Source organism: Cryptomeria japonica, unplaced genomic scaffold (assembly GCF_030272615.1).
Source record: "Cryptomeria japonica unplaced genomic scaffold, Sugi_1.0 HiC_scaffold_446, whole genome shotgun sequence".
Lineage (NCBI taxonomy): Eukaryota > Viridiplantae > Streptophyta > Pinopsida > Cupressales > Cupressaceae > Cryptomeria > Cryptomeria japonica.
The window spans coordinates 46,446-67,090 of NW_026729266.1; the positions used below are offsets into that span (position 1 = coordinate 46,446).

The window sequence follows — 20,645 nt, forward strand, 5'->3', positions numbered from 1 at the left end:
ATGGGTGATATTCCACCCCCAGATATACAAGATTACTCCCTAACATCAGCGACTGCATCCCACCTTTCATTGCTTTACACTCTACTTGGAAGGTTATTACATAATTATTTCCTCTTGTATGTCCACTCTGTTGTTCTAAAGAAGAACTATTCTTCTAAATTTTATTTTTTCAATATGCCTGTTAAGCCATGAGGCAGCACGGGAATCTTTGGTTCATAGTTATTGGAAGAGCTTTAACGGATTTGTGGCTTGTCTTTCTTCATCTCATGCCCAACATCTCTCAAGTAAGATTGCCGCTGTACTTAACAAAAAACAATTGTAAGAATTATTAGAATGCGGTAGGGATAATATAATGGTGGACATATAATAGTTTGTTTCATAAATATAGTTTGTGTGCAGTAGACATGTTTCAATATTGACCCATGCCATGCTTGTTTGTGAATTATAGATACAGTGGGTGTAATTTTAGTGTTTGAAAACAGAAAGATTGAACTCTTGACAAGTAGATCATGGGATTTTGTGGGATTCCCTCTATCTCAGCAAACCAATCATTTGGAATATCAAAATGACGTAATTGTTGGCGTTCTAGATACGGGTATAAAAATAACAATAGAATCTTCATTGGTGCTATAGAATAGATAGTAAAATGGTTGCGTATATATCTCACATTAGCGTTACATATTTATTCTGAAAAAATCTCTAAACCAATTTAGATCAATTTGACTGTAGGGGTATGGCCGGAATCTGAAAGTTTCGATGACACTGGATTGGGTCCCATTCCCCCAAAATGGAGGGGTGTTTGCCAAACAACGCCCGACTTCAAAGCCTGCAATAAGTACTCTCATCCGTGCAGTAACACTGTAGACAATAATTCTTTTGAGATTTTGCCATGCTGACAACTGAATTTAACTGTTTCCTAGGAAAATAATAGGTGCACGCTTTTATTATAAAGGCTTTAGATCTCCACTACCAGCTGGCGAGTTCCTCTCTCCAAGAGATGCATCTGGCCATGGAACACACACCTCCTCCACAGCTGCTGGAAGCATTGTCAGAAATGCCAGCCTTATGGGATTAGCCCAAGGAGACGTACGTGGAGGATTACCTGGCGCAAGGATTGCTGTATACAAGGTTTGTTGGTTAGATTCTTGAAGCGATGTAGATCTCCTTGCAGCGTTTGATGATGCAATCTATGATGGTGTGGATGTCATCTCTGTCTCAATTGGGCATGGTTTATCCATGTATTACCCACTTGACTGCTTTGAAGATAGCATTGCAATAGGAGCATTCCATTCAATGAAGAGAGGAATCTTAACATCAAATGCTGCATGTAACGATGCCCTTGAGGGATCTGTTTGCAATTATTCCCCATGGTCTCTGACAGTGGCTGCAAGCACCATCGATCGCCAATTCAAATCACAACTTGTTCTGGGAAATCAAATATCTTTCTAGGTAAACCAAATATCATTGTGTTCAACTGATATTAAGTGAGCAAAGTTCTAATGTGCTGAGTTTAATGGTTACGTAGGGGCATGCTATAAACACATTCACAATGGAACAGCCTTGGTATCCTTTAGTATATGGAGGAGATGCTGCTAATGTTTCTGGGGGGTTTTCTTCACAGGACTCGAGGTGAAATACATACTACATCACATGAATTGATAAAAAATTAGTTTGTTAAATTAAGTTTTCTTATTTTCTTGAACTCAAATCTCTCCATTTGTATGAATGTGAACTGGTCAGTGGTTGCGGGTTCTATTCCCTGGATCGCAGCTTAGTTCAAGGAAAAATAGTGCTTTGCAACTTAAAAGATGGCAGTAATCAGCCGGATGGCGGAGTGTATGTCTCTGGAGGGGCAGGTGCCATAATAATGTATGATTACTTCAATGATACAGCTTTCTCGTTCATGGTTCCTACCACAGTTATATCAACTGAACAGGGAGAGGCTATCAGATCTTACATCAATTCTACAAGGTACGATGCATAGATAATAATAAATCACTTTTGTCATCATAAGGTTGCGCTTGATGGACTAGAAAGTCATCCTAGGACTTCAACTAAATAAATTAAGAACATCTTTAAGCCAAAAGTAGTATGCCGATAGACCAAAACCCAATAGATTTATGAAACCTCATTAATATTTACGTATTGATCTCGCAAAAATATCTTTATTAGCTGATGGGGAGTTGGTATTTAACAACTGGCTGCAGCCTGTGTAGTCTCGTGCTCAGCCTAAAGAAAAGATGTGTCTGAGTGAGTCCCTTTAAAAGCTTCTATTACGAAGGCTTAGGGTGGTTGAGCCATTTTATGTTTAGAAAGATTTTACAGGCTTAGGGTGGTTTAGTGCATTATTCATACAAAGATCATCTAAATATAATAACTTTCTTATACGATTTATCTCTAACTGTGATCAGTAAAAGATTTGTGAATTAGTAAGCTGCCTTTAGAGTATGCCACGTTGATTCTAAGATCGCTTCACTTTAGGAGGATCCTAGATGCAGATGGTTAGGACTGTAGTGTTTGTTCTAGTGCCTAGCCGTATTCGCCCATTTTAGGTTATCCAGTGGTTATTAATTAAATCCAAAATTGATTAATAAGTTTGAACCCCAATTCAAAATCAATATAAAAAAAATCAAACAAATCTTGATATTTAGAAAAGTTATATTTATGGTACAATAATAAAGGCTGAAATTAATTTTTTTTCTTTTAATAGTTTCAAAACGCTCTGACATGGATAGTTTAGTAACAAAATGAAAATTCATAATAAAACCTTATTTGTAGTGAGTATGTCAGTATTTAGTTAAAATCATGATTCTCCATGCTCTAAGAGATGATTTATGTTTTCATTTCGTATATTTCATCAGGTCTCCTGTTGCAAGTATAGCAAAAAGTGTGGCTCGGAATAATTTACCTGCACCTATAGTAGCTTCATTCTCATCTAGAGGTCCCAGCCGAATTACACTAGACCTTCTAAAGGTATGAATAAAACATATATGTGATATGAATTTGAAATTTCATTTCCATAGGACCTGTACTGATCTGAATTAACTACTAGACAAATTTAATCATCTCATTTGTCCTTGACAGCCTGACATCAGTGCACCAGGTGTAGATATTTTAGCTGCTTGGTCAAAAGCTGCAATAGTGAGCCAGAATCCTTTGGACAAAAGGGCAGTGGATTTTAACATAGTATCTGGAACATCCATGGCATGCCCTCATGCAACAGGAGCAGCTGCCTATGTCAAGTCATTTCATCCTGACTGGTCTCCTGCTGCTATCAAATCCGCTCTCATGACTACAGGTGGCTATCCATTCCACAACCCAAAAATTGTATACATTCATTTATTTTTCTTATCTATACTGACAGTTTAGTTTGTGATGTAGCATTTACATTGAATCCAACATTAGATGGCTATCAAGATGGAGAATTAGGATATGGTGCAGGGCAAATTAATCCCCTCAAGGCCATCAATCCGGGGCTTGTATATGATGCTGATGTAAATTCCTATATCAATATGCTATGCAGCCAAGGATACGATAAAACATCTTTACGTTTGCTGACAGGAGAATTTATCAGTTGTCCTTCAAATTTATCAAAAAATGGAGTATGGGACCTTAATTATCCTTCCATAATGGTTATTGGCAACGCAAGTGAGCCTGTTTTTGCACAATTTCCAAGAATAGTTACAAATGTAGGACCTGCAAAATGTACTTACGAAGCCAAAATAGATGCACCCTTTGGAATGAACGTGACAGTAGAACCAGATACACTATATTTCACATCCTCTAGCCAGAAAGTATCATATAACCTGAAAATTAAAAGTGAAGTTGCACCAGATGATTACACTTTACTATCAGGTGCATTGACTTGGAGCTATGGCAATTACAGTGTGAGAAGCCCCATTCTTGTCTATCTATTATAATGCGAAACAGTAAGATAACCATAAGATAACCATAGCCTCTACAAGTACCTATTCATTCGGCATCACTTCAAAGATAATGCCATTAAAACCAAAAGTAAATGTCCTTGGTGTAATTCATAGTTGTCGTTTTGCTTTTACTTATGTTGTGACGATATTTCCCAACTAAAAAATCGCCAGAAATTTGTCTCAATGGTCAACGTGGACCATTTAGAATGGAATTATCAGAGTGCTCTCGACGCAATTGAATGGTTCATATTATATTAAAACAAGACTCTATTTCAGAATATTTTGAAGAAGTGTTAGAAGAGGTTTAGTTTGATGGATTAGAAGGTTTGTTTTCCCTACGGCTATTCAAGATCAAATCTTAAAAGGATATTTAATATAGAATATTTTAAATTGATATTTAATATAGGATATCTTAAAATGATATTTAATAGAGAATTTTAAGTTGTTATAATTGGTATTTTATAGTTGGTTCCTAATGTAGCTATGGGTTCTAAATTAATGAACTGCTAACTTGTATATTTAGCTTTTCATAAACAATTTATAGTGTGCATGCTTGAAATGAACTTGTATCATTTTCATGTTAGTGGTAGAAAATAACTTATATTGGTCTCGTGTTATTGCTTGTATAAACAAGCATAATTGTAAATGAAATAATATTATATAAAACTTGATCACTACTATAATTGTTTTGCAATAAAGAGAGCAAGGTGAAGGAGAGAATGGTGAGGGTAGGTAAGACATGTAGATGAGGATAGTTTGACAGAAGAGTGAGAACCCTGTGTTGACAATACTTCCTAGCCAATCAATAATTGTTGTTTTAGATCCTATTAACACTCATACAAGACTAATCTCTTCATGGATACTAAGTCATATTATTAGTTTATTCCAGTCCCCTTTGATGAGGATGTTCTAATCTGCTCTTCTCAATAAAGTGCTACATTCAATCTTAAAATGTGAGTGGGTTATCCATGGCATTCTATAGATATCAATTCAAACAATCTTATCTTCTATAATAGCTTATATATTTATGTTACAAGAAGATAAAATTAATAATATCATTTGGAAAATTACTCTAAATACTATTTGGAAAGAAGCCTAATTCTTCTAAACTAACCACAATGAAGTTTGTGGTAGGGAAATTCTTGGCCTTGCCCTATGGACTTGTGCATCCATTGTATCTTTTTGTATGGACCCAATGCCATCTATGTTTGGCCTACTTTTATATACAAAGGAGGTCTTTTCATATTTTTGTTATGTATGCACCCATTGCTCCCATTGAAACAGCTCAATTATGGGAATGGATGAGACACAACCTACCTAGAGAATTTTTTAAGTACAAATTAGAAACAAATTCCTTCTAAGTATCTCAAAAATGGTAATAGAATGTGTTATGTAGCATATGCTTTCAGCCAAATCTTATATTATTTTTATATACATATATTACCTAAAATAGATTTTTAATTGTTACAATAACATATGATTGTTGCACCATCTAATCCAATTCTTGGGTACATATAGAGGGAACTTTTAATCTACTATAACTGCTTGTTATTTGAATTTTTTTTGTTTTTTTCTAAAATAATGATTAAATTGGCTACCTTCTTACTTTAATTTGTTTTTGAATTCTATGGCATTGACCCTACCATTATCATTAATTTAGAGCAATGAGTGGTACAATTACCAACAAAATTATGTATTGTTAAAGGCAATAGGTGGTATAATCACAAAAATATTTATAAGAAACTAAGTTCAAAGGGTAGTATGATGGCCAATAAAATTATAGCAAATCAAGGGAAAAGTGTGGTATGATCACCAATAAAATTATAGGCAATTATGGATAAAGATTAACACAATGGACAATGCAATTATAGATATATTAGGGAGAAGATTTATTGTTACTATGCAATTATAGAAAAATCTTACTCACAAATTTGGATTTTTTTAGTTTTATCTAGTTTTCTTATTTTTGAAGTTTGGCTTAGGAAGACATATAGCCTTAAGGGATCACATTGGAATGTGTCCTATTTTCTTAAAATTTGACTCTAGAAATTTGAATTTAGTCAGTACTTTAAATTGATATTTCGAGTTCTCAAAATTTTAATTTGAGGTGGGAGAGTAGCAAACCATGTGGAATTCTTTGTAATTTTCAAAACACTTTAAAATAAATGAAAAGGAAGAGAAAATGGCATTAGAAATTTTAATAGGTAGAGGGCACGACTGTAAAATATGGTAGCAACAAATTATTTGACAATATATCTAAGAAATTATTGAGTTTAGTAGTAGCATATTAAGGAGGTTCATGTTAACAAAGAGGCGTGATTTTTTTGAAATATAAATAAAAGGAAGAGGGGGAATAGAAAGGAATGAGGCCAAGGAGGATAGTGAAAAATAAAATAAAAAGAAGAAAGGAGAGATTGTGCATAGTAAATGAAGAGGATTTAAATTCAAAACTGTTATGTCATCTATTAGAAAATATATTAATAAAATATTTTTCTATTTATATAAAATACCAATTTAAAGTGATATGTTGATAATTAAGCATAAAAAAAAATATTTTACTAGATTGAAATTTGATGGATAAGTTTTTTAAGCTACTTAATTTGGTAGTTTGGTAAAAATCCTAAATTTGGACTCCATCAAGTGTTTAACTCGAGTAGCGTGTAGCACTTGTGTCAAGAGAAGGAATCTCTAAAAAATTTTTGTGGGTGATAGGGAAGGAAAAAACACCTTCAAATATGGAAGATTCATGGAAGATGGCACACAAAGATTGTCGGCAAAGAGAAGTAGCATAAGCTAGTGGTAGGGCAATACTAGAGATGATGAGAGGAATTGTAGCAAGACTGGCTACAATAGAAGTAGCATAGAGAAGAGGAGTACATGTAGTATATAATAGTGAGATGAAAATGAAGTTGAATCATTAGAAATTAACATAAAAGATGATGATGAAAATGAACCAGAGACGAGATTTTTATGGGAAATATAAAAAAATAGTAGTAAACCAAGGTCAAATCCTCAAATTTATAATAGAATTTTAAATGTATAAGAAATTATTGATTGAAACCAAATATGGATAAATATTTTAATTTTTTATTGATTAAAGATCCCCAAAAGGTGAATTTTTCTTACAAGAAACTATAGGGAAACACATATTTATCAAGGGATCATGTGTAGATTGAAAGTAAATAGAAAATTAAAGAGAAAATAAAATCATAAGAAATAATAATGACAAAATTGAAAGAAAATTTTCTTCACGTATATTATCAAATTAACTTGTTCAAATATTTACAAATTTTGAAGTAAAAAAAGACTGTGCAATAGTACACTAAAGAGTTTTATAAATTAAGTATCTAAGTAGAACATGTACACAATGATGTTGAGGAGATTTTGAGATATGTTAATATTTTGCATTATTCTATTCAAGATAAAATAATCATGGTTTGAATAACAAGGGTGGAAGAAGCATACTAATCTTCCTTGAAACCAAAGGAAAAGATTGCTTAAAAAATCTAGATTTAGAGGCAAATTTGTATGAGGAAGAGGGTAATCAAACAATGGTAAGGGATATCAAAACAAACAAGGATAATCCATCACTTTACAAACAAACACTAAGGATAATAATGGAATACAAGATTATCCTGGGGGAGAGGAAATTATTCTCATGGTAAAGGATACTTTGGAAGAGGCAGAGGAAGAGGATTCACTGGTACATGTTTTCAATTCAGAGAGGCTATGTATAACTCATTTGAATATCCTCAAATATAATGAGTGGTGGAAAAATAAAAGAGGTAGGAATCAATGTGGCACAAGGAAAATAAAAATGTGGCTTCACCAAATCATGGAGAAGATCCCAAAGATGGAGATTCTTTGATTCTATGATGAATTGTTTTAAATCTAGAGAAGGAAAATAAGAGCCATTCTAAATATGGAATTTGATTTGAACAAGGTGTAATTTAGGTTGAACATTTTTTAAGGTCATAGTGGCTAGTAGTACTAATGTAATTATGTTTGAATAAATTGTCAAAAGGCTAAAGTTGAAGAGGATGAAACATCCTAGTCCATATAGAGTTTCCTAGCTACAAAATGAATATCAGTTGGTGATAAATGAGCAATTTTTATAGATTTTTAAAATGATATTTATAAGGGAGACAATTTGTGTGATTTAATTATAATGGATGCATGTTAAATTATTTTAGGTAGACCTTGGCAATTTGATAGACACGTTGTTCATAATGGTAAAAAAATTACATACAAAATGTATAATTATGGAAAGCAGTGCATTTTTGAATCCACTAGTTGATTAGAAAGAAGAAGTTGAAAACAACCCCAAGAATCATTTGGTTTTTTAAAATAAATTATTGAAGGAATTGAAGAAACAGAGAATATAATATGCTTTAATTCTTAGACTAACAGTAATTATGACAACAAAGAAGAATAGGGAGTTACCAAAATAAATTTAAGAAATTTTGAAAGACTATGTAGATATATTGATGAAGAGGTTACTTGATTGATTGCTACCTATCAAGAGTATAATTAGTTAAGAAGATTTAATTCATGATGTGATTTTACGAGATTAATAATTATATAGAATGACTTTAATGGAGAATGAGGAAATTAATAGGAAAGTGCAATATTTGTGAGATAATGGTATGATCAATAAAAGTCCCAATCCATTTGTTGTTCCAATAGTAATGACAAACAAAAAGGATGAGGAATGATGGATTTGTACAAATTTGAGGTCTTCAAATAAAATAATAGTGAAATACATGGTTTACTGGTCATAATTGGTTCATGTAATGGATTGTTTGAGTGGAGCCAATTACTTCACAAAAAAAATGATTTGAAGAGTGGGTGCCATCAAATACGATTGAGAAAGAGGGATTAATAATAGACATCCTTTAGGAAAAAATAATGTTTGTACAAATAGTTGGTGATACCATTTGGATTGGCAATGCACCCAACAACTTCATAAGATTAATGAACAAAGTGTTGAAGCCTTTTTTGGGTAAGTTTGCAATAATTATATTTTTTTAGTAAAATAAAAGAAAAATTGCAACAACAAGTTAGAGAAATATTCTAGAGGTTTAAAGTGTAAAATTTCTTAAAAAATTTGAAGAACTATAGTTTTATTAGACAAAATTTAATTTACTTGCGATTCGTTATTTTTAAATTGGACAAAAAATGGATCTAGAAAAGGTCAAAGTAATCATGGATTGGCCTTCATCAAGGAGTATGTTTGAAGAAAGAAGCTTTCATGGATTAGTAAGGTTCTATAGGAGTCTCATCACATATTTTAGTGGAATTTATGCAGATAACAGGAAAGAGTTTTCTTAAACAGCTCTAACAAAGATGCTTTTATTTGTTGAAAAAATTATAAGTCAACCTTTTCACTATTTCATTTTGAAATAGTGATTCAAGTAGATTGTGATGCAAGTGGGGCTAAAATTGAAGGAGTACTAATTCAAGATGCAAGTATAATGTCCTACTTTAGTGAGAAGTTTAATGAGGCAAAAAGAAAATACTCAATGAAAAATCAAGAATTTTGTGTAATTGTATAGGCACCTAAGAAATGAAAACACTATTTTCTACCTAAGGATTTCATGTTGTATAATAACCATAATGCATTATTATTCAAAAATATACAAGGTAAGTTAAATTAGAAAGATGCAAAGTTGACCAATCTAACCCACTAGGCTAATGCATTAAGTCTAAAATGTTCACTACTAACTAAAATGAGAGTTAATATTGGTTTTTTGATTCTATATGGGAGCTATGTGAAGAAGATGCTAATTTAAAATATGCATGGGTTACATGGAAGAGTCTGATGGAAAAGGATAAAACTTCATCATTAGAGTATTTATTCAGGACATTTTTTTGTTTAAAGGGAAGAGATTGTGCATACCCCAAGGATCAAATATTGTGCAACACACTCTTATTTTATAATATTTTTTTGTTCAATTAAACTATTTAATTGTGTGAAGAGTATACTGTGATTTAATTCAAACTAGTGCATGTTGATCATTTGAAACAAATTTCTACATAAAGCATCATTAAAACATAACTAGAAGTAAAATAACAACTATGAATTACATTAATTTTTATTTTAATCATACAAGTTTAGAAGCAATTCCTAATGAATAGGTACTCATAGATTCTATGAGTACCTTACTACAAAAAATATGCTTCTCACATTGTAGTTGTCATAGCTTCAACTCAATACACCTAATAGAAAAGCCCAACCATCTTGGGTGCTTGTTTATTGTATAGAATGCATAATAAAAATGGGTATACACTCTTAAAATAAAATAATAAATACGCATTTCTATTATATATGTCACCATTCTATTTTTAGTAAAATGTATTATGAATACATCTTTGTAACATTTTATTCTAGAATTATGAGACTAAAAAGAATATTTCTATAAATATAATGTAAATGTATCTTAAAAGATTTTAGAAAATCATATTATACCTAAGTTTTAAAGGGATTTAATTATGATGGGCATTTCAAGTGGCATCAAACAAAAAAATTATCATTTATAGAAATTAAACAAAAGAATTTATTTTTAAACGAATAATAAAGAACATGTGATATCTATTAAAAAGTGGTTCTACTTATACTTGTACTTTAGAAATATAAAGAAGGAATCGACAAATAATAAATTAAATATTATTTGTTAATTATATTAAAATAATTAGGTAATTGTGAGATCAAATAAGAATCAACTAAAAAAGATAAGAGGTTGTAGTGGAAAGCTAAAAATACCAACAAGAAGGAAACATAGATCCAAAATGCCATTGTTCCTGACACCTTTGTTCAAAAGGAAAATGATAATAAGGCTTGTATTGAGGAATCTAAGAAGGAAGATCTCAAAGGCGACCAGGCCAGATCTGACGAAGGAAAAAATCCTAGCCCTAACTGTGATGAGAAGAAGGATGAAGACCTGGAGGAAGGTAAAATCCATGTTGTTCTGCATGCTAACAATGTGGAGGAGGACTCGAACTTTGTTCACAAGGAATAGAATAATGAGGAGCTTTATCCTAGCTTTATAGATGCCCAACAATGCAATATTCTTGATGCAAACTCATCTTCTAAATCCCAGAATGAGTATGTTAAATCCACTTTTATTTTGTCACTGGCAACTTCTCTTCTCAATATTATCTCTAAATGGGTAGATGATGAAGGAAAACCTGACGCTTTGTAAAAAGATCCTGCCCAGAACCTTGTGGGTGATGAAATGAAGATCAATGATTGTATAGAGAAAAAGTAGACAGGGAAAAAAGGCCCCAAATCTACACCCCAAACTACTCTTGTGAAAACTAGGGGGAGGACCAAAGCTGATGTAGGTTCAAATCTAGCAATGCTGGAAGCCAACAGGAATATAGCGGATGGTACCCAGTTGACCATCCATGAGGTATGCTCTTTTAAATGAATATGAAGATCATTTCATGAAACATTCAGGGACTCAATGGTCTGCATTAATAGGAAATACTCAGGAACTTAGTCAGGGATCATAAACCTGATATTTTTTTTATTCAAAAAACTAAAATGCCTAAGCATAATGTGGAAAAAATAAAAGTGTTTAAGAACTATGAGGTTTTTGGGGGTAGCTCGGATGGTTCATCTGGAGGTATTTCTCTCTTTTGGAACCTTCAGCACGTCCAAGGAAATCTTGTTTGGCTTGACAATAATATGATGTTTGTTAGATTTCATCACATTAAAGATGGGACTACTTGACTTTTATCTAATATCTATGCCCCGAATTCTAAATTAGAAAGATGTAGATTTTGGAAAAAGTTAGATTCTATCATATCTTAGTTCAACTCCAAAGGTTGGCTGGTGATGGGAGACTTTAACACTCTGCTCAAGGAGAATGAGAAATTTGGGGGAATTCCTTCTTAGCTTGATAATAGGATGGACTTGATGAATTTCATTGATAATCAGGTGCTTCATGATGTGGATCTGTAGGGTGCTAATTTTACCTGGACTAATAGAAGAATTGACTTTGATCTGATCCAAGTGTGACTTGACAGGGCCCTTATCTCTAATGATTGGTTCAATAGTTGCACCTGTTCCTTAAATACGCTTCCTCGTATTGGCTCGGACCACTATCCAATTTCTTTTGTTGTAGACCCCATCTCTGGGAGGAGACATTTCCCCTTTAGATTTGAAAAAATATGGATGAGCCACCCCAAGCTTGAGAAAGATATCAAAGATTGGTTGAGCATTTCAGTAGAGGGATCTGCCATGTTCCGGGTGGCCAAAAAGTTAAGGAATGTTAAGGACAAGGTTAAGAGATGGAATAAGGAAGTTTTTGGTGACATTTTTGCCTCTAAATCTGCAATCCAACTTGATCTTAAGGATATTCAGGCCAAAATCCAAGCTAATGGGTATAGTGAGGTCTCCATTAATTATGAGAATCAAATAGTATCTAAATATCATGATATCAGTAAAAAAGAAGAGATATTCTGGAAGTAGCGTTCCCGTTCTCTATGGCTCAAGGGAGGTGATAAGAATACAAGATTCTTTCATATGACTTCCATGAAACATAAGACGACCAATAGAATATCTAAAATGTTCATAGGGGGGACTTTGTCCTTTGAGGAAGATGAAATAAAAAAGGAAACTAGATCGTACTTCTCTTCTCTATTGTCAGCAGATTGTAATCTGGAATAAAGCACCCAATGTTTATTCCTTGCTACTATCCTGAACATGATTGGGGAAGACCAAAATAATTTTCTCTCCTATCCCTTCTAATGCTGAGATTAAGCATGTTGTCTTTTCCTTTGAAGGTAATAAATCCCCTAGCCCGGATGGTTTCCTGATGTTCTTCTTTCAGTCATTTTGGTATATCATCAGTGAGGACATTGTTAAGGGTGTTAAAGAATTCTTTGGTTCTAAGATGCTTTTGAAAAAAAAAATACCACAGTTTTGGTCCTTATCCCTAAGACCCCAAAAGCTGACTCTTTGGAACTTTTCAAACCAATTAGTCTGTGCAATTCCTTTTACAAGATCATATCTAAGGTTCTCACCCTTAGATTTCTCCCCTTTCATTCAGATATTAGTTCTCTCCAACAGTCCAGATTCATTCCTAATAGGCAGATTTTGGATTCCATCATATCAGTCCATGAGGTTATTCACTCCCTGGAAGTATCTAAAAACCAATGTTTCCTGATGAAACTTGACATGTCGAAGGCTTATGATTGGATGGATTGGTTCTTTTTTCTTAGTATCCTCAAAGCTTTTAGATTTGGTGAGAGAGTGATTGAGATGATCTTCCAACTGATCTCTACTCCCTCACTATCAGTTATTCTCAATGGATCTCCTACCCCCTTCTTCAAGTCTTCAAGGGGTCTCAAATAATGGGATCCTATATCTCCTATTTTGTTTGTTATCTTGGCTAAAACACTGGGCATATATATCAATAAACTTGTTTCTAAAGGTCAGCTGAAAGGTGCCTGACCATCGTCAGCTGACAGGATCCGTTCCCATCAAGAATTTGTTGATGACACGGTGTCGATGGGTGTATCTACTATCAAGGAAGCCAGAACCCTGAAATTGGCTCTGGTTAACTATTGCAAAGCCATGGGTCAACTGATTAACTAGATGAAAATATCCCTCTTTTTCCTCAACACTCCTGAAGATAGGCAAGGAAGAATTGCTAGAATTTTAGATTGTCAAATCAGCTTGCTCCCCTCTATCTATTTTGGTCTCCCTCTATGAAGAAAGCCCCCTGAGACGTTTTGAAGTAGCTTAGTGGATAGATTCCACAAAAAAATAGTTGGTTGGAAAGGGGCCCTTCTAAGCCAAGCTGAGAAAATCCAATTATTAAAATCTTCCCTCCATAGTCCTCCTATGTATGCTTTAAGTCTTTTTAGAATTCCAACTGAATTTGCTGATGCTATTGAAAAAATTCAAAATTCCTTCCTCTAGTCAGGGGTTGAGGAGAGGAAAAGGATATCTCTGATAGCCTAGGACAAAGTTTGTAGACCTAAAAAATTGGGTGGCCTTGGTCTGAGAAACATTAAAACCATTAATAAAGCCCTTCGTGCCAAAAAAATCTAGAGATTGTTTGGAAAAACTAGCAAATGGAACTCAATCTAGCAAGCCAAATATATGCAACCTCAAATACATCTTTCAGAATTTTTAAATTCCTATGATGCCCCTACTGGTTTTGCTATTTGGAACAATGTTTCCCAAACTAAAATGGTCGTTGGATTAGGTAAAAGATGGACTATTTGTAATGGCATAAAAGTCAATTTTTGGGAGGATTCTTGGTTGTTGGAGTACCCCCTCTCCAATAAGGTTTGTTTCTCTCCCTTTATCTCTAAGTGCAAGGCCAGATTTGGTATCAAGGTGGCAGTTTACTAGAGGGATAATCACTGGGTGAACCTGAGCTCCATAGACCCAGCCCTCAACCCTATTATGGTTCTTCTTAATTCTGTCTTGATTGACCCTCTGCTTGAAGATAAAATCGTTTGGGCAGGAACCTCCTCTGGTAGTTATTCAGTGGCCTCTATTGTTCTGTTGATATCTCAATCTCCCCTTGCTAGTCTAAAGCCTGGATTAGTGGTCTCACTCCCAAGATCAATATATTTTTTTGGATCCTTTTACAGAATAAAGTCCTCACCACTGATAATCTTTGCAAAAGAGGCTTCCATCTACTTAATAGGTGCTACCTCTACCAAAATGAGGAAGAGAATGTTAACCATTTAGCTATCCATTGTCTCTTCTCCTATTCTATTTGCTCACAAATTTTCCAGCTTTGGAACCTGAATTAGGTCTTTCCTGCCTCTATTCAAGAGTGTTTCACTAGTTGGAGATGCCTTTCCCTAAACAAATCTATCAATTTTCTATGGGACCTCACTCTGCCTTATGTGGTTTGGTGAATCTAGAAAGAAAGGAAAAAAAGATTTTCAGAGACTCCTACTGCTCTCCTAAAGTGGTGTCTACCAAAATCAAGTGGTGTGTAGTATATGCTAAGTTTACGAGCAAACATTTGGATGTCTTCATAACCCGTATGGGTTTTGTGAAAATCAAAATAATGGTTTTTCATAACCCTATGAGTTTTGTGAAACTCAAAATGATGTTTTTCAAAATCCGTATGGGTTTTGTGAAATTCAAAATGATGGTTTTAGTTCTACATAACCCGTACGGGTTATGTAGAACTATGAATGGTACCTTTTGTTTTTTAAAACCCAAGCGGGTTATCTTGCACATCAGAACCCATGCAGGTTTTGGCTTGGTAAGAGGGTTGGAAAATGACCCTAAGGCTTGCAAGCCCATTTTCCCTCCATTTTTTTCCCTTTACACATTTTGTCATCTTTCAACATGATTTCTCAACTTCATCATCATCAGGTTTACAAATGATTAAGTGGGTATCTCTAAAATTACCACCACAATCTCACACGTGTTCTCATCTTTTTGACCATATAATTTTTTCTATTTTTAGACAACATTAGCATAGTAAACTTTAATTTTCCTTACTAGTGCCCTAACAATCCTCACAGACATGCGTCTACCATTTTTTTAATAAATTTTGATATACTTGACCAAAATCAAAATAAATTACATATTATTATTCCACACTAGATTCTATACAATTTTTTTAAAAACATTTTCATTTTCGATTATTTTGATACAAGTGATGCCCAGTGCACAAACAAGTACCAAAGTTTCAGGATGCGGTCAGTTAAAAAAATCATAAAAAAAAAAACTCAACAAAAAATAACAAAAAAAATACACAACTTGTATATCTCAATATTACCTATCATCCTACCCAAGTGTTTTTTAAAATACTAAATCTAACTATATATTTTATGCTGCGCATGAAAACAGCTATGTTATGTTTTTCAGAAAAAATCAGGAATAGTTTTTCATGCAAGAGAGGTTTGACCCTCTTAATCTTATCTAAGTTTAAAAAACTTTAGTAGTTTAGAAACTATATTTAGAGTACTACAATTATTATTATTTTCTCAGCTCCTAATTTTGAGTGTGTGACCTTCGAATATCTCTTTGAAGTTCAGGTTTACCTGTTTTTAGAAAAAAAAAAAAGAACTGGCCACTTATACCTCCCTTTTTGTTCACCATCTTGGTGCACTTACCCTCATTTCATATTGCTTTTTCCCATCAGGATCTATAGGTATAGTAGCAAGTACTGTGTACTTACTACAAACAATATTCTAGACATCACGATCTATGGAAATCAAATATGTTTCCATTCTAATTTTCCAGAACACATAATCATTTCCATCAAATAATGGACCTCTAGTGATAGAAGACCCCTCTTGAACATGTGACATAATGAATGATTTCCAAGACCAGGATCAATCCAAGGAAATACCTAATGCAGGACCCTATGCTTACTTGTTGGAAGTGGATTCACTCTAAGAGGGAGGGGGAGGGGGGTGAATCAGAGTGACAAAAATTTACACATCAAGATTAATGATTAAAACTTGATTAGAACTTAGGGTTTTTACCACAATGAAAAATTGGAACAATTTTGACAGATGAATGCAATTGAACTGTTTTGCCCAACTGTTTAATCCACTTCAAAAGAATATATAAGATTGTTCAACTGAATTTTCTTAAACAATCTTTTTATTCTCTGCAATACAATATTTCAAGGAGAACTAATTCCTAAAAATGGTAGTTGAACCAAATAGCTTTTGTATAATAGATTCAACTGAATGAATAGTAACATGCACGATTTAAGTATCAGAGCTTGACAAAGAATGCACACAAAAGATAATCAAAGAGATGACAACACATAACACCAAGTATTCTTGAGTGGAAAAACCCTCATGGGGTATAAAAAGCCACTCGAACCTACTTTCTTTATTCCAGCTCAATCCTCAACTGATTAGAATGGTGGAGTTCAACTCAACACCTCAAAACAATTATTTTAACAACTGCAAAGTCTGAGTGTGTACTCACCAATGATCTTACAACTGCATTTCCTTTGTAGTCCTAAAACCACCATTGAATACAAATTTAAGTTTTTTTCAATAATATCAATTTCAATATCCACTATATGAAATAGTGTTATAACTCTATCATGAAAACCAGAGTAATATATCATATGTGCATGTTACAACCCTATTGTGAAAACCAGAGGTATGCATCCCATGTATATATAACAATATTCTTCATGAAACCCTTTTTATCTCTGCTATAAATCCCAACCACGGTACTGTCTAAGTCTTTTTGTTTAAATAACAGAGATGCCAACACAAAAGCTTTAGAAAATAACCTCGAAATAGGATACTTAAACCCTAGTTAGGGTCTCAATAATACACATAATTGGCAGAAAAATAAATAATTTTTTTTTTTTTAACAAATTAAATTTTTTTGCAAAATCATTTTCGGATAACCAAAATTAACTGAACTGTAAAAAATACAAAGGGATAATGTTATTTTCACTTTTGAACAATAGAATAAAAAAACCCTCTTTCATTTTTCTTTTTACAAAAAGTAATCGTAACCAATCTGAAATGAACATTTCCCCTTTATTTTTGGCTCGAACGCCATAAAACTTTCTTTCGATTTTTTCTATCAAAATGATATTAAACAATATTTCCTTTTCATTTTTCTTTTATCTTCATGCAAAACTCTAAGCCAATAAAAAAATGAGAATGATAATACCTGAAAAATGGTGAATCGAAAAACCTGGAAAAAATCCCTGATAATCTGGAAACAACTTCATCAAATGCGACCAATAATGTCTCCATTCAAATCTACATAGCAAATAACCTGACATACACTAAACCCACATGCAGATTCTTCCAACCAATCTGCCTGTAACTACCACAAAAACTCCCATGGTGGCACTGCATATAGGTTTTCATCATTCAACAAAACGAATCTTTTATTTTTGCCCTAAACCTTATAAACCAAGCCCCAAACAAAAATAAATTGTCATTTCAAGTCCGTAAGTGAATCAAAACTATAGGAGTTGAGAAAATACAGCACCACAAGAGCCCAAATGATCTCTGCAAGCTGAAAAACCTGTTACAAGGAGAAGCAAGGAAGCAAATACAAAAAAACAAATACACAGAGAATATGCTAAAAAAGAGAGAGCTCAATATTCACAAAAATATGTAATGTGATTCTTATAATGAAAAGAAGGAACTCAACCTTTAATAGGTCGAGAAACACTAAAAGGGAAAACCTAGGTTTGCACATAATAATTAATTAAAATAATTAATTATATGCACCTAAAGTTAGCTTAAGTGTAAAAGAGATAAAGGGAACTTAAATAATTAAACAAATAATGTATAATTAATCAAGTAAATACCCGAATACTCTAACACCCCCCCTTAAGCTAGACTTAGGGAGAAGCTAAAACCTAGAACAGCTACTGAAAGCAATAAAGATGGGTCCTGACAACAAGGCTTGATCAGGTACCCAAATACAATGAAATCTCTATGAATTGGAGAAATAGAGAAACCCACGGGAACAAAACTCTACTCCAAAAAGAGATGGAAAAGAATACCACTGAAGCATGAAGAACCTGCAAACTCTGTCGAAAAATAACCGTTGATCTAGAGAACCTCCACTGAAATAGAACATGACAAGGTAGAGAAGACTGTAATCTGCATGAGTGCCCTCAAATGGCACTACTTGAATCAGATGGAAAACAAAGGCAAACAACTAAACTCGAAGATACAGATGGCATGAGACACCAAAGCCTAAAGAGCTGATCAATTGAACCACGTAAGCATTAGAACCAACAGGATAAACCTCCCCATAATGCAGAAGAGGGAGAGGGACAAGTACACTGAAAAGAACAACCAACAAGAACTGCATGACGAAGAACCAGGAACATCAAAGGTGCTAAGAAAAGTACAGGGTGTCATGGAAGGAACACTCACTTGACACACATCATGAGGTGAATGTCGTGGAAGAAACACTCACTGGACAAAGGAAGATGGCAAACAATAGGCAAAAATCAACCCCCTCATGGCACTTTATCAATAGTGCATGTACAACAAGGCACAAGATGTGCAGGATCCCAAGTAAACAATGCATGATGGCACTTTATCTCAGTGTGTTTGCATAAATACAAGCTACAATAATAAGAAGACTAGAAATAGAAACATGAACCAAAATAGAGACATCCTACTTAGAGAAGAGATCCCAGGACCTGAAACAACCATGATATCTACCAGAGTGCTGAAAAGAAATAAAATGAATAAAATATGTATGGATCAGAATCTATAAATAAAACTTAGATGGTTGGAAAGTACACAGCACATGCTTTCCAAAAATATAAAATTTTTGAAAAATGGAGTTCGGATGCTCATTCTATGGCTCTTGGAGTGCAAAAACTAGACCTCACTTTGACTGGAAAAAAAATAAAGTCAAACAACAAAATTGGAAACATTTACCAACACCATGAGGTCGGCCTCGGAACCATCTTTCCGACGCCTATTCGTTTTTGAAAAAACGACTCCATATGCCCAAGATAGAGCCAAAAAACCAAACCCCCCCTGAAAAAGGCCAAAAAAGGAGGCCTGGTGGCTCTTCGGTGGTCCGGTGGCCAGTGGGTGGCGGCCAGGTGGCACCCTGGTGGCTGGGCGGTGGTCGACCGGAAAAAAAAAAAAAAAAAAAAGGCTGGCCTGTCGGGCAGGGGCTGTTGGGGCGGCGGGCTGCAAGTGGCGGCCGGGGAGCAGGCGGCGGCCAGGGCTGAGCACGACCGGGGAATTGAGCGATGCAGGGAGTGGAGGGCACTGCGGGTGGCAGTCGGGGCTGAGCGTGGGGCAAGGGAAGCCGGAGGCCGACACTGATAGGGGTCTTTTAAAAAAAAAAAAACTACAATCACCTTTTTTGATTTTTTGATTTTTTTTTTTTCAAAAAATCAAATTTTGGCTTGCATGCCATAAAAAGGCAAATTTTTTTCTGATTTTTTTCTTGATTTGTGTGCCAAGGTCGTACGGCCTCGATCTAAGAAAAAATACTCCCAGAGGCTCAGGAACCAAAATAGGTCGACTTTTATATGACCATAGGGGTTTTCGAGCCTTCTGAGCATGATGGTGAGGTCCGTTTAGGCCCAAATTGCTCAGAAAAAAGGGTCAAATCCTAGGTACATAAAAAAATTCCTAAAACCCCAGATCTGCTTTCAATGCAAAAATTCTCAAAAAAAGAGCAGGTAGCTACAGATCTGAAGCTCTGATATGATATAGGAGTTGAGAAAATACAACACCATAGGAGCCCAAATAATCTCTGCAAGCTGAAAAACCTATTACAAGGAGAAGCAAGGAAGCAAATATAGAAAAACAAATACACAAAGAATATGCTCAAAAAGAGAGAGCTCAATATTCAGAAAAATATGTAATGTGATTCTTACAATGAAAAGAACGAACTCAACCTTTAATAGGTCAAGAAACCCTAAAAGAAAAAACCTAGGTTTGCACATAATAATTAATTAAAATAATTAATTATATGCACCTAAAGTTAGCTTAAGTGTAAAAGAGATAAAGGGAACTTAAATAATTAAACAAATAATGTTTAGTTAATCAAGTAAATACCCGAATACTCTAACAAAAACACTTCATTTAAGAAATGATTTCCAAGTCATCGTTATGTGCCTAGTCAACACAACAACATATCGGTGATAATCTATAGTACGAAATCATCATATGTCGAGTCATCAAATGAGTGTCATGCCAACACTATAAAGTATAAATATAATCATTATCAGTGCAAGAACTTAACGCTCT

At 34.1% G+C, this 20,645-nt stretch overlaps 1 pseudogene; it reads left to right on the forward strand.

Moving 5' to 3' along the window:
• LOC131871706 (cucumisin-like) lies at window positions 1-19,712 on the forward strand (annotated as a pseudogene).
• The last annotated feature ends 933 nt before the right edge of the window (window positions 19,713-20,645 follow it).